The sequence below is a fragment of the Muscardinus avellanarius genome (genome assembly GCF_963383645.1).
Source record: "Muscardinus avellanarius genome assembly, chromosome: 3".
Taxonomy (NCBI): Eukaryota; Metazoa; Chordata; class Mammalia; order Rodentia; family Gliridae; genus Muscardinus; species Muscardinus avellanarius.
In genome coordinates, this window is record NC_137788.1 from 117,456,097 (window position 1) to 117,470,189 (window position 14,093).

Genomic DNA, 14,093 nt, shown 5'->3' on the forward strand with positions numbered 1-14,093 from the left:
CAACTAATCAACGCCAACATCAAGGACCAACACAATGCTCTGGGCGCAAGGGTTCCTTCCTGTTAGCACAGGGCCAACTCCCACTCTTCATGGATCTCGGGGCACGGAGCTCCGAAAGGCCACCTGGACAGCGGGGCCCTGACCGCAGCCAACAACACTTAGGAGCAGTGTGCTCAGTCCTCCCACCCCCTGCTCTACACGTCATCTCGCCTTACTTTTGCCATTTGGAAGAGGAACCAAGTAATCTAGGTATCCCGGGGTTATTCTGAGCATGATGTGGAATTCTCAATGTGAGAGTCAGACCAAGAATATGATTTATCAACATAGCTGGGGCGAACAAGGACGCAGGAAGAGCTGGGGAGGAACAAGCACTAGACTTCTAGGGCTGGGGTTGGAGATAAGAGCCAGGGACCATGCACGCTCGAAGCTGGGTCACTTGAGGCCATCACTGACGCCTGCAGATCCAACTTGATTGGGGAGGAATAGAGGGGGGGGGGATCGCCTAGCAGACTCAAGGGGAAAGAATAAGACACAGGAAGGGAAAGAGAAGAGAGGGGGGGGAGTGGCAGCCCGGTCACAAGGGCCCAAGCCAGGCCTCTCCTATATCACAAACACCTGCTGCTCGCTCACCTACCTTCCCTAGAGCGCCTCCCCCCCCTCCCCACCTTGCTCTCTCAGGGCTAACACTCCTGGGTACACGCTTCTCCGTGGCAGCTGCCGGCTCCCTCCCTTTGCCATTTCAGCTCTGAGCTCACCTAAGTCCAACTCCTCCTCACCCTTTCAATTTTCCTTTGGCAACAGTAGCCCAGGGACTCTCGGCCAATTCTAACCTGCCCGGCGCAAAAATGTCCCAAGAGACTCGGGTGGCACTGAACGGACAAGAAGGCCAGCCCGCTTTGTGGGCACCCAGGTCTGTCCCTCACCGGCTCTTCATCGGAACTGTTTCTGTACTAAGCGGCGGCAAATGAAGGAGTCTTTCTGCCTCCTTCATTCCCTGCCCAGGATGCGAGCCGTTTCCCAGGCCCAATTCTCTCACCTCTTTAGAGCCTTCAGAGTGTAACTGGAGATAGTCCCAGCAGGTGGCAGCTGGCATTGCTCTGACCAAGGTGGGGGTGGGGGGAGAAAGGTACCAACTAGAGGGAAAAAGAGGAGTCTCTCTAGCAGCCTGCCTCCCTGCTGAGCTGTGCAGACTTAAACAAAGCCCTTGTCTGCCTGGAGGAAGCCCTGCAACCCTCCTCGGCCAGCTCAGGAGAGACCCGGGCTGCCTCCCACTCAGGCCCCAGCAAAGTGGGCTGGCGCAGCCCACACACCAGTGGCGACCAAGAGAAAACACCTGCGAACTTGCCGCTCCCCACCACCTCCCTCCCCGGCGAGCCAGTGACTTAGAGGTCATCCGATAGCCACCTGGAGCAGACAGTTGACCCAGCAGCAGCGCTCAAGGCCGCGGAGGCTGCCCACTCCAGGGCTTTCTGCGGCTGGTGCTGCGTCTCTAGAGCTCCCATCTCCCCCGCCCCTTTTTTCCTCTGTTCTTCTCCAAAAGCCAAAGGAAGGGGCTTAACAGGAAGAGTCTCAACAGTCCAGAGCGGCGGGGGCTCCGCGGCCCTCTGCGCGGGCCCAGGGCCTGCTGCGGATGGGAGGACGAGGGGCCGACGCCCGGCTGGGGGCGATTAGGTTGCGGCCAAGCTGGGCAGCGGGCGGAATTAAGTCTGTGCCATCTGCCGAAAGCTGGCGCGGGGAGCAAGTTGAGGATGCGGCATGAGGGCAGGGTGTACAGAAGAGGGGCTAGAGGGGAAACTGAGCGAGCGGCTCTTCCTTCGCTCGCACAGGCCCGGCCTCGGCCAGGCCAGGCCCTTTGGGAGCTGCGGCGCCGCACCTCGGGGCCCGAACTCCGCGGGAGGAAGGGGGGCGCCAGGCAGCGCGGGGAGGGGGCGGTCCCCCAGGACTCTGGGCTCCAAGCGGGGTCGGTCCCAGCTCATCCCCGTCCTCTCCCCTGCGCGAGCGGCGCAGCCTCCCCCCGCCAGGGCGCCCGGGCTCGCGGGGCCGGGGGCGGCGCGGAGGCGCGCGGCGGGTGCTGCGGGGCCCCGGGCGCTGACCGGCGCCCAGGCGGAATGCGGGCTCCGCTCGGCCCGGCCCAGCTCCCCCGCCCCCACCCCGGGCACGGACACCATTTTAGGTCGCGACATCCTGCAGCCTCCAGTCCCCGGGCCGCACTTGGGTCGCCTCTCGGGCTGGGGGCGCCAAGACTTGGGGGTCCCCGACCCTCCTTCCACCTTTACCCGGCTAGGGGCTGTGCTTTCAACAGGCTGGGAGTTTCGCCCATCCGCCCCTGGAGATGGAGGCGGTGTCCGGGCCTCGCTAGAAGCCGCCCCAGGGGGCGGCGCGGAGAAGGGGGTAGTTGACCAAGTGGGGGAGGGGCGGGGGCATCTACCCGCCCCCCCGGGGGGCGGAGCCAAGGGCGGGTATTTACCCCCGGGCACGCTTACTTGTTCCGTTCTCAGCGCGGGTCGAGACCCGACGGTCTCCAACCTGCTCCAGGCGCCGCCGCCGCCGCCCTCCCCGCGGCCGCCGCTACTTCCTGCTTCTCCCCGGTTTGGCCTCCCCCTCCCTCTGCTCCCTCCGCGCTCCTGGGCTAGGCTGCCCGCTTTCACACTCGCCATTGGCCCGGCCCCCCGTCGATCATGCCAGCGCTCCTCCCAACTCCGCACGGGGTTGGCCTTAAGTACTGCCGCTCGCGTCTAGCCCCGCACAGGCCCCTTATTTTCATTGGACGAGGAGCCTAGGCCCGGCGAAGGAGCCTCTCCCCATTGGCTGCCTTCGAGTCCACCTGCCCCATCAGCGCATCTCAAACACGATTGGCCGCCGCTACCGTCGCTTAGGAGGAGCCCAGCTCCATTCCCGGCTCTCGGGTCGGAGCGGCGAACGTCCCAGGTGCGTCCGCGCCCTCTCACTCCCTATTGGCCGTGGAAGCTGGGAACTGCGGCTCCCTCTGCACACTGAAGGCGCTCGGGCCTCGCGGGCCGCCGGCTCGCAGCGGGCCGGGCGGCTGGGTCCGAGCGCGCGGTCCCCCGGCTCAGCCGGCCGCACGAGCCGGGCGCGCGCCCGCTGACGTCAGCGGCCGGCCCCGCCCGCGCGCCTCGGGGTCGGCGGGAGGGGCCCGCGCGGCCACCCGGGGCGCGGCGTCACCCGCCGCCCCGCCCTCTGCGGGGGGCCTGGGCTGGACCCGGGACCCGAAACGGGGAAGGGGCCTGGGGCAGGCCCGGGCCGCGGACCGGAAGTGCGGGAGAGGTGACGTCGGGTGCCGGCGTGGCCGGGCCTTCCCCGAGGAGCCGGAGGGAGCGCCCCGTAGGGCCCCTGCGCGCGGAGGGAGGAGCCCGGAGCCATTTCCCACCGAGCGCTTCCCCGCCCCCGGCTCCGGCCCGGGTGGGAGCCAGGTTGAGTTTTCCCGCGCTTTTTCACCCCGCCCCGAGGAGGCGGGGAAGAGGGAGGAGTTGCTCCGAAAATGAACGCTCCGGCCCCCTCTAATAAACACTTGCCTGCAGGTCCGCCAGCCTCGTGCTCACCCTCGTGCCCGCCCGCATCCGCCGCCCACAGCGCGCCCCGCTGCTTCCGAGCGACGAGGTTTATGAGCGAGATTCGTTTGCCTACCCAGGGTAGCTAGACTATCGACCCCGGGCATGGAGGCGCACCCGGAGACAGGAGGATCGCATGGGTTCGAAGCCAGCCTCAGCTACATAGTGAGGCTCAGCAACTTAGTGAGACCCTGTTTCCAAATAAAATAGAAAATAGCTCTGGGAGTATAGCCCGGAGGTAGAAAGTCCCTGGGTTTCATTCCCAGTACCACAAAAAAGACTATATCGAAGTGTGAATCAGAGCTGGGTAGGAATTTGGGGGCCGCCACTTAGCGAGTGGTGGCCTCAGGCAAGTTGCTGAATCTCCCGGAGCCTGTGTTCTCATGGGTAAAATGGAGATTATAATAGTCACTTGACAAGATTATTTGTAAAATGATGGCCAGTGGGATTGGTGCTAACACACACAACACATCCCTCCCTGCTCTCTTCTTTCTCGGGCTGCCTGCGGTTGCTCCAGTTTACAGACCTTTTTGCTGATCTAATCCAGGCGTGGCAGCCTACACCGATTTGGAAGACTGAGAAGGAAGATCCCAGGTTCCAGGCTAGCTGCAGCAATTAGCAAGACTCAGCAACTTAGACGACCTTCCTTCCTTTCTTCCTTTCTATTATTATGCCCATTTTACTGAGGAGGAAACAGAGGCACAGACAGGATAGATGACTTATCCAAAGTCAAATAGAGTTAAAATTATAAGAATTTAGGCGTGGTGGCGCACTCTTGTAATTCCAGCATTTTGGAGGCTGAGACTATAGGATCATGGTTCACAGACAGCCTCAGCTACTTAGTGAGGCCCTTTGCAACTCAGTGAAACTCTGTTTCAAAATAAAGAAAAAAAGGGCTGGGTGTGGTGGCGTATGCTTGTAATCCTAGCATTTGAGAGGCTGAGACAGGAAGATCAGGGTTCAAGGACAGCCTCAGCTACTTAGGCCATTTACAACTCATTGAGACTGTTTCAAAGTAAGAATGAAAAAATAGAGCTAGAGGGTATATCTTGGAGGTAGAATGCCTCTGGGTTCAACCCCTAGTACCACAAAGTAAATAACTGCTAAGAATAAAACTGTTATAATCCCAGCATTCTGGAGGCTGAAACAGGAAGATCGTAGTTCGTGGCCAGCCTCAGCTACTTAAGGCCCTTTACAACTCAGACCCCGTTTCAAAATAAAGAATAAAAAAATAGGGATGGGGGTGTAGCTCAGAGGTAAAATGCCCCTGAGTTCCATCTGCAATACCGCACCAAAAAAAAAAAAAAAAAAAATAGCATAGGGCTATCAAGCCATAAAAAGTGACCCTAAGGCTAGGTGTGGTAGAGCAAGTTTATAATCCCAGTGCACTTGGGAGGCTGAGACAGGAGGATCACGCTGGTTAGAAGCCAGCCTTCCCTACCTAGTGAGGCTCTCAGCACCTTAGTGAGACCCTGTTTCCAAATAAAAATATAAAAAATAGATCTGGGAGTGTAGCCTGGAGGTGGTAGAAATCTCCTGGGGTTCCATCCCCAATTCAAAATAAAGAATAAAAAAATAGGGATGGGGGTTTAAGTAGGAGGTAAAATGCCCCTGGTTTCAATCCCTAGTACCGTTAAAAAAAAAAAAAAAAAAATTAAAAAAATAGGTCTGAAGTATAGCCAGGAGGTAGAAAAGCCTCTGGGTTCCACCTTAGTAACACACACACACACACACACACACACACACACAAAGCTGGGCGTGGTGGCCACACTTGAGCATTCAGGAGGCTGAGGATCGAGGTTCATGGTTCACGGACAGCCTCAGCTACTTAGTGAGGCCCTCTGCAACTCAGTGAGACCCTGTTTCAAAATAAAGAATAAAAATAGAGCAGGGGGTGTAGCTCAGAGGGTTCCATCCCCAGACACACACACACACACACACACACACACACACAAAGGGCAGGGTGTGTAGCCCAGAGGTAGAAGGCCCCTGGGTTCCATCCCCAGTACCACCAAAAAAAAAAAAATTTGCAGAAAGTAAAGATAATTCCAGTACATCCCCTTCCCTTAACATCTCTCCCAAATTTAATATACTTAATCAGTGTGGGATAATTGTTCCAACTTATAAACCAGGATGGGTATATTATTATTATTAAATAAAGCTCACAATTTATATTTGTCTCACTCTGTGTGGTGTGTGTGTCATTCTGTCTGAGCTACACCCCCAGCCCTAGTTTACTTTTATTTGGCAACAGTCTTGCTCAGTGATGAAAGTCTTATTACTTGCTGAGACTATCTTCCACCCTTCAAACCTCCTGTCTCAACCTCCCAAGTACTGGCTTCAAAAGTAAAATGTATTCATTAAAAAAATGTTTTAAAGGACTGAAGGAAGACAGGAAGTGTGGGAGAGTTGTAATTTTAGATAGGGTGGACAAGTGAAGGCCTTGCTGATAAAGTCTCATTAAGGCAAGGCCCCAAAGCGATGGGAGAGCCAGCCATGCAGCATTCTAGGTCAAGAACATTTCAGGGCACACGCTTGGAACCCTAGTACTTGGGAGGCTGAGACACAAGGATTGCAGGTTCGAGACTAGCTTCAATTTAGGCCCTCTAGAATTTAGTTGAGACCCTGTTTCTTCTTTTTTCTTTCTTTTTTTCCTCCTTTTTGTGAGTCGGAATTGAACCCAGGAGCATTCTACCTCCAAGCCACACCTCCAACTTAGACCCTGTTTTCAAATAAAAATATAAGTCAGGTGTGGTGGCGCACGCTTGTAATCCCCGTGCTTGGGAGGCGGAAACAGAATGATCGCGCAGGTTCAAAGTCAGCATCTCTAGTTTAAGAGACCCTGTTTCAGCCGGGCATGGTGGCGCACACTTGTAATCCCTGCTCTTGGGAGGCTGAGACAGGAGGATCGCACAGGTTCGAAGCCAGCCTCAGGTACTTAGTGAGGCTCTCAGCTACTTGGGAGACCATGTTTCCAAATAAAATAAAAAGAAAAGGTCTGGGAGTATAGCGCGGAGGTAGAAAAAGAGAGACCCTGTTTCTAAATAAAAATATAAAATAGGTTTGGGAGTGTTGCTCGGAAGTAGAAGGCCCCTGGGTTCCACCCCCAATACCACCAAAAAAAAAAAAAATAGGTCTGGGGTATAGCCCAGAGGTAGAAGGTCCCTGGGTTCCATCTTTAGTACTAAAGGAAACAAAAGAGCGGCTCATGTCTGTAGTCCCAGAAACTCTAGACACTGAGGTAGGAGGATTGCAGGTTCAAAGCAAGAACCTGTCTCAAAGTATGAGTCAGGCATAATCCCAGTATTTGGAAGGCTGAGACAATAGGAGGTTCGAGGATAGCCCCAACAATTCAGGGAGACCTGTTTCAAAATTAAAAAAATAAAGTAGGCCAGGCGTGGTGGCACATGCTTGTAATCCCCACACTTGGGAGGCTGAGACAGGAGGATCGCACGGGTTCAAAGCCAGCCTCAGCTACTTAGGCTCTCAGCAACGTAGTGAGACCCTGTTTCCAAATAAAAATATAAAATGGGTCTGGGAGTATAGTCTGGAGGTAGAAAGCCTCTGGATTCCACCCCTAGTACCACAAAAATAAATAAATAATAAAGTAGGGCTGAAGGTGTAGCTTAAAGGTAGAATGCCCGTGGGTTCAATCCCTGGCACCAAAAAATAAATAAACCGGGCATGGTTGTGCACACTTGTAATCCCAGCATTTGGGAGGCTGAGACAGGAGGATCCCAGTTCGCAGACAGCCTCAACTAAACTACCTAGTCAGGCCCTTTGCAACTTAGACCCTTTTTCAAATAAAGAACAAAAAAATAGGGCTAAGCTGGGCGTGGTGGCGCACGCTTGTAATCCTCATGTTTGGGAGGCTGAGACAGGAGGATCACACAAGTTCAAAGCCGGCCTCAGCTACTTAGGCTTTCGGCAACTTAGGAGACCCTGTTTCCAAATAAAGTATAAAATAGGTCTGGGAGTATAGCCCGGAGGTAGAAAGCCCCTGGGTTCCACCCTCAGTACCACCAAAAAAATTAAATAAATAAATAGGGCTAGGGTATAGCTCAAAGGTAGAATGGACCTGGGTTCCATCCCCAGTATTGGGGGGGGGGGAGCCATTCATGGTGGAGGCATGCTTATAATCCCAGTACTTGGGAGACTGAGACCTGAGGATCTCAGGTTGTGAAAAGCCTCAGCTATTCAGGCCCTTGCAACTTAGTGAGATACTGTTTCAAAAAAAAGAATAAAAAGTATACCTTTTATTAAAAATATGTTAAAATATTTATTAGGCGGGACTCTGGGCCCCGGGCCAGACTGCGAGTAGCACACAAGACCCCTGGAGAAACCAGGCGCAGTAAGACCCTGGGTCCCGGGCAGGGGTCGTGCAGGCCACTCCGGAACCCTGGAACAGCCCGGGCCCGGGTCGCGGGACTCTGGGCCCCGGGCCGGACCGCACATAGCATGCCAGAGCCCTGGAGAAACCGGGCCCAGTAAGACCCTGGGTCCTGGGCAGGGGTTGTGCGGGGCACGCCAGTCGGGGCCCAGGACTCTGGGCCCCGGGCGGAGTAATGCGGAGCACGCTGGACCCATGGGGAAACCGGGCCGGGTCACAGTGCTACTGAGTGCCTGATCCCACTACCTCCTCAAACCACACATACTGTCTTCTGTTATTGAAAAAAAAAAAAAGGAAAAGAAAACGAAAAAAAAAATATCAGAGAGGGGTTAAGAAGGCCGTGGCGGATACCAGAATACTGGAGATGCAGACAAAACTTATCCAAATGCACTGGAACTTATGGAAAAATTCCCCATGAAGGAGGACTGCTGTTTCTCTATATTGTTAAGAATCTTGGACATCACCTGTAAGGAGAGAGTTTAATGGAGACCAAGGAGAAAGGCGGTGTTGAAAGCAGTCTCCGCGATGGCGGTGGAGACTTGTATTCAGGAAAAGCAGAAATCATATCCTACCAACCTTATTTTTTTTGGAGAAATTACACCAAATGTCGAATGCTACCGTCACGCATGCTTAGGAACACTGGACAACATTCAGAATGGAAAAAGCTTGGGAAAGATTTGAAATGGTGGAGGCAGTGGCCAGTACTCAGGGGAGGCAGAGAACTGATGCATTATACCTGGAACCTTTGAAATAATAACCCCAGAGGCAGAATGCTACCACCACGCACCCTCTAGAACGTGGGACAACTGATTGGGCAAAGAGGGTGCTCGGATTGGAGCCTGATGAGGGGGTGAGGCCGGCAACGGACACAGCAAAGCTGGGATTGGAGCCTGCCTTGAGGCAAGGCCGGTGCTGGAGCCTCCGAGGCCAGGATCAGAGCCTGCCAAGGGGTTAGGCCGGTGCCGGGGCCAGCAAGGCCGGGATTGGAGCTCACCATGAGGCAAGGCCGGTGTTGGGGCCTCCGAGGCCGGGATAAGAGCCTGCTGAGGGGTTAGGCTGGTGCCGGAGCCAGCGGTCGGCATCGGAGCCTTCCGTGAGGCAAGGCCGCTACTGGGGCCTCTGAGGCCGAGATTGGAGCCTGCCGAGGGGTTAGGCTGGTGCCGGGGCCAGCCAGGCCGGGATCGGAGCTCACTGTGAGGCAAGGCCGGGGTTGGGGCCTCCAAGGCCAGGATAAAAGCCTGCTGAGGGGTTAGGCCGGTGCCGGGGCCAGCGGCCAGCATCGGAGCCTTCCGTGAGGCAAGGCCGCTACTGAGGCCTCCGAGGCCGGAATCGGAGCCTGCCGAAGGGTTAGGCCGATGCCAGGGCCAGCGAGGCCGGCATCAGAGCCTGCCATGAGGCAAGGCCGGTGCTGGGGCCTCCGAGGCCGGGATAAGAGCCTGCCGAGGGGTTAGGCTGGTGCCAGGGCCAATGGCCAGCATCAGAGCCTGCCGTGAGGCAAGGCCGCTACTGGGGCCCCCGAGGCTGGGATCAGAGCCTGCCAAGGGGTTAGACTGATGCTGGGGCCAGCGGCCGGCATCGGAGCCTGCCATGAGGCAAGGCCAGTGCATGGGCCTCCAAGGCCGGGATAAGAGCCTGCCGAGGGGTTAGGCCGGTGCCGGGGCCAATGGCCAGTGCCAGAGTTTGCCATGAGGCAAGGCTGCTACTGAGGCCTCCGAGGCCGGGACCGGAGCCTGCCGAGGGGTTTGACCGGTGCTGGGGCCAGCGAGGCCGGCATCGGAGCCTGCTGTGAGGCAAGGCCGGTGCTGGGGCCTCTGAGGCCGGGATCGGAGCCTGCCGAGGGGTTAGGCTGATGCCAGGGCCAGCGTGGCCGGGATCGGAGCTCACCATGAGGCAAGGCCAGTGCTGGGGCCTCCGAGGCCGGAATCAGAGACTTCCGTGAGGCAAGGCCGCTACTGAGGCCTCCGAGGCCGGGATTGGAGCCTGCCGAGGGGTTAGGCCGGTGCTGGGGCCAGCGAGGCCGGCATCGGAGCCTGCCGTGAGGCTAGGCCGGTGTTGGGGCCTCCGATGCTGGGATCGGAGCCTGCCGAGGGGTTAGGCCGGTGATGGGGCCAATGGCTGGCATCAGAGCCTGCCGTGAGGCAAGGCCACTACTGGGGCCTCCGAGGCCGGGATCAAAGCCAGCTGAGGGGTTAGGCTGGTGTCGGGGCCAGAGAGATCAGAATCGGGGCCTCCCATGAGGCAAGGCCGCTGCTTGAGCCAACGAGGTCTGGATCAGTCCACCAGGTAGCCAGGCCACTACTGGGGTCGTCAAGAGTGGGATCGGTACTTGCAACGTGGCATGCACAGAGAAATATCGCAGAAAATAAAAATCGGTTGCTTCCCCTAATCAGCAAAAACTAGGAGGAAAGGGGCAACAGGAAATGGTCAAGCTATAGAAAGGGTCCTATAGTGAAGCAACTAAGGTGATTAATCAGAGGGTATGGAATAGGGGAGGACGGAGCCTCTTTAAAACGCAGGAGGTACATAAACAAATGTGCCAAAGTTAATCACCAAACAAGCATGGGATCGAGGGAGGGGGAAGGAATGGGATGGGGCTGGATGAGGGCTGATTGGATGATGTGTTTTGTATATCCCCTGAAGTCTTGTATTCCAATGTGATACATGATTACAATGCACCAATAAAAAATATATATTTATTAAACGGTATAATAGCTCAGGGATAGAATTCCTTTGGGTTCTATCCCCAGTGCCATTAAATAAATAAATAAAATTGAGTTGTGGGTATAACTTGGAGGTAGAATGCCTCTGGGTTCCATCCCCAGTACCAAATATATATACATATAATTAAATAAATTAAAAATGAGCTGGGGTATAGCTTGGAGGTAAAATGCCGCCAAGTTCAATTCCCAGTGATAGAAAGGAAAAAAGCTGAGCGTGGCAGCGCATGCTTGTAATCCCACCATTCGGGAGGCTGAGGCAGGAGGATCTGGGTTCACGGACAGCCTCAGCTACTTAGGCCCTTTGCAACTCAGTGAGACCCTGTTTCAAAGTAAAGAAAAATAGAGCTGGGGGTGTAGCCGGGAGGTAGAATGCCCCTGGATTCCACCCCTAGTACCACAAAATAGAAAAATTGAGGTAGAAAACAGGGAACTGGTGTGGTGTGTTTACCTGTAATCCCAGTATTTGGGAGGCTGAGACAGGACAAGCGTGTACCACCCTGCCCGGCTTTTTTTTTTTTTTTTTTAAATGGGCCTGGGGATGGAACCCAGGGGCATTCTATCTCCTAGCTATACCACCTGTCCTATCTTCTGTCTCAGTCTCCCAAATGCTGGGATTACAAGCGTGTGCTATCACACCTGGCTGGTAATTATTATATGGAAGTATATTCTTTTGTTGTTGTCAATACTGGGGATTGAATTCAGGGGCATTCTACCTCTGAGTTATACCCCTAGCCTTATTAGTATTTTTTTATTCTTTACTTTTTTTGTGTGGTACTGGGGATGGAACCCAGGGACATTCTACAAATAAGCTACACTCTCAGGCCTATTTTTTATTCTTTATTTTGAAACATGGTCTCACTAAGTTTCAGAGGGTCTCACTAAACAGCTGAGGCTGGCCGCAAACCTGCGATCCTCCTGTCTCAGCCTCCTGAATACTAGGATTACAGGTATGCACCACCTCACCTGGTTGAGACCTTAATAATATCTGATACTCATCTGTTCCCTTTACCAGCTGGTGCCAAGAGCGGAGTCAGTGCCTCTCTGAAAACTGGTGCCCCAGCGCTGCAGCAGACTCTGGGTCACCTCCAACATGGCCAGTCCCATCCTGTCCCCTTCCACCCCAACTCCCTAGGTCTGGCCCTAACATTAACAGTACCTGGACAAACCATGACAGTGACTGCCACCACCTACCATGGAGCTGTCCCCTTAATATTTACTTTCAAACAGTCTTCCTGAAATTGTTGAGATTCTGGTTATATTGTTAAGGCTGAGCTGGGTGTGGTGGCACATGCTTGTAATCCCAGTACTTGGGAGGCTGAGACAGGAGGATCTTCAAGGACAGCCTTGACAATGTAGCTGAGATTCTCAGCAACCTAGTGAAACTGTTTCAAACTAAAAAATAAAATAGGTTCGCAGACAGCCTCAACTACTTAGTGAGGCCCTTTGCAATTCAGTGCGACCATTTCAAATAAAGAATAAAAACTAGGGCTGGAGGTTTAGCTCAGAAGTGGAACACCACTGGGTTCCATCCCCAGTACCTTAAAAAAATAATAATAAGCCAGGCGTGGTGGTGCACGCTTGTAATCCCAGCATTCGGGAGGCTAAGACGGGAGGATTGGGGTTCACGGACCACCTCAGCTACTTAGTGAGGCCTTCTGCAACTCAGTGAGACCCGGTTTCAAAATAAAGAATAAGAATAGGCCTGGAGGTCAGAAGTAGAATGCCCTTGGGTTCAATCTCCAATACCCTCCCCCCAAAAAACGTAAACTATGCCAGAAGTAGTGGCAAACACTTGTAATCCTAGTAGTTCAGAGGCTCAGATAGGAGGATTGCAGGTTTGAGGAGTCTCAGCAATGTAGTAAAGTTCTCATCAACCTAAAAAAAGTTTTCTTTTTTTTTGTACTGGGGATTCAGCCCAGGGGCATTCTCTGCCCTAAATTATACCCCCAGCCCTATTTTAGTTTTGAAACAGGGTCTTGCTAAGTTGATTGAAGTCTCACTACTTACTGAGACTGCCCTGGAACCTGAGATCCTCCTGGCTCAGCCTCCCAAATACTGGCTTTGCAAGTGTGCGCCACTATGCTACTCGGTTTACTTACTTTGAAACAAGGTTTCCCTAATTTTTCTTTTTCTGGTGGTAGTGGGGATTGGAGAGGAAGAAGGCTGAGGTTGAATAATGAAGGAGCTACATCCGAATTTGTGTAAAAATATAAATATAGCATGCTTAACCTGGACACTCAGTGTTGGCAGGGGGGAAGGGGAAAGGGGAAGGGTACTAAGCATAGTCCGAATGTATACCATTTTCAATATGTTCCACATAAAAAATAAATAAATAAAATAAAATAAAAAGCTGAGTGTGATGGTTCATGCCTATAATCCCAGTATTTGGGATGCTGAGACAAGGATTGCAGGTTCCAGGACAGCCCTCAGCAACATAGACTTGTGTCAACCTACCAAGACCCTGTTTCAAAATAAAAGAGCTGGGTATAGTGACACAGGCTTGTAATCCCAATACTTGAGAGGCTGATACAGGAGGATTATAGGTTCCAGGACAGTCTCAGCTAGCAGCGAGAGTCTCATCAACCTAGAGAGACCGTTTAAAAGTAAAAATAGAGCCAGGCATGGTGGCGCACGCTTGTAATCCCAGCATTTGGGAGGCTGAGACAGGAGGAGCACAGTCTGCAGACAGCCTCAGCTACTTAGGCCCTTTGCAAATTAGTGAGACCTGTTTAAAAATAATTAGGCGGGTGTGGTGGCGCACACTTGTAATCCCCGTGTTTGGGAGGCTGAGACAGAGCATCACACAGGTTTGAAGCCAGCCTCAGCTACTTAGTGAGGCTCTTAGCAACTTAGTGAGACCCTGTTTCCAAATAAAATACATAAAATAGGTCTGGGGGTGTAGACTAGAAGTATAAAGTCCCTGAGTTCCACCCCCAGTACCACCAAAAAAAAAAAAAAAGAGACTAAAGATTTAAAGCAACAGGGCTGGGGGTATCGTTGGGGTATCGTTGGGGTATAGCTGGGGTATAGTTGGGGTATCGTTGGGGATAGCTTGAAGGTAGCTTGAGTACAATTAACTACAGTTGACTGAGCAGGGCATTCTGTGAGTTAGGATTTTACCCCCAAGGTACAAACTGCTCTTTTTTTTGGGTACTGAGGATCAAACCCAAGGGCATTCTGCCACTGAGCTCTACCCCAGACCTGTTTTTTTGTTTTTGTTTTTTTTTTTTTGCATTCTGGGGATGGAACCCAGGGCATTCTACTTCTGAGCCACACTCCTAGCCCTATTTTTTATTCTTTATTTTGAAATAGGGTCTCGTTATCCAGAGAACCATGATCCCGATTCTGCTGTCTCAGCCTCCAAATACTGGGACAGGCCACACACCCAGCTCCTGTTTTCTTACTTTGATACAG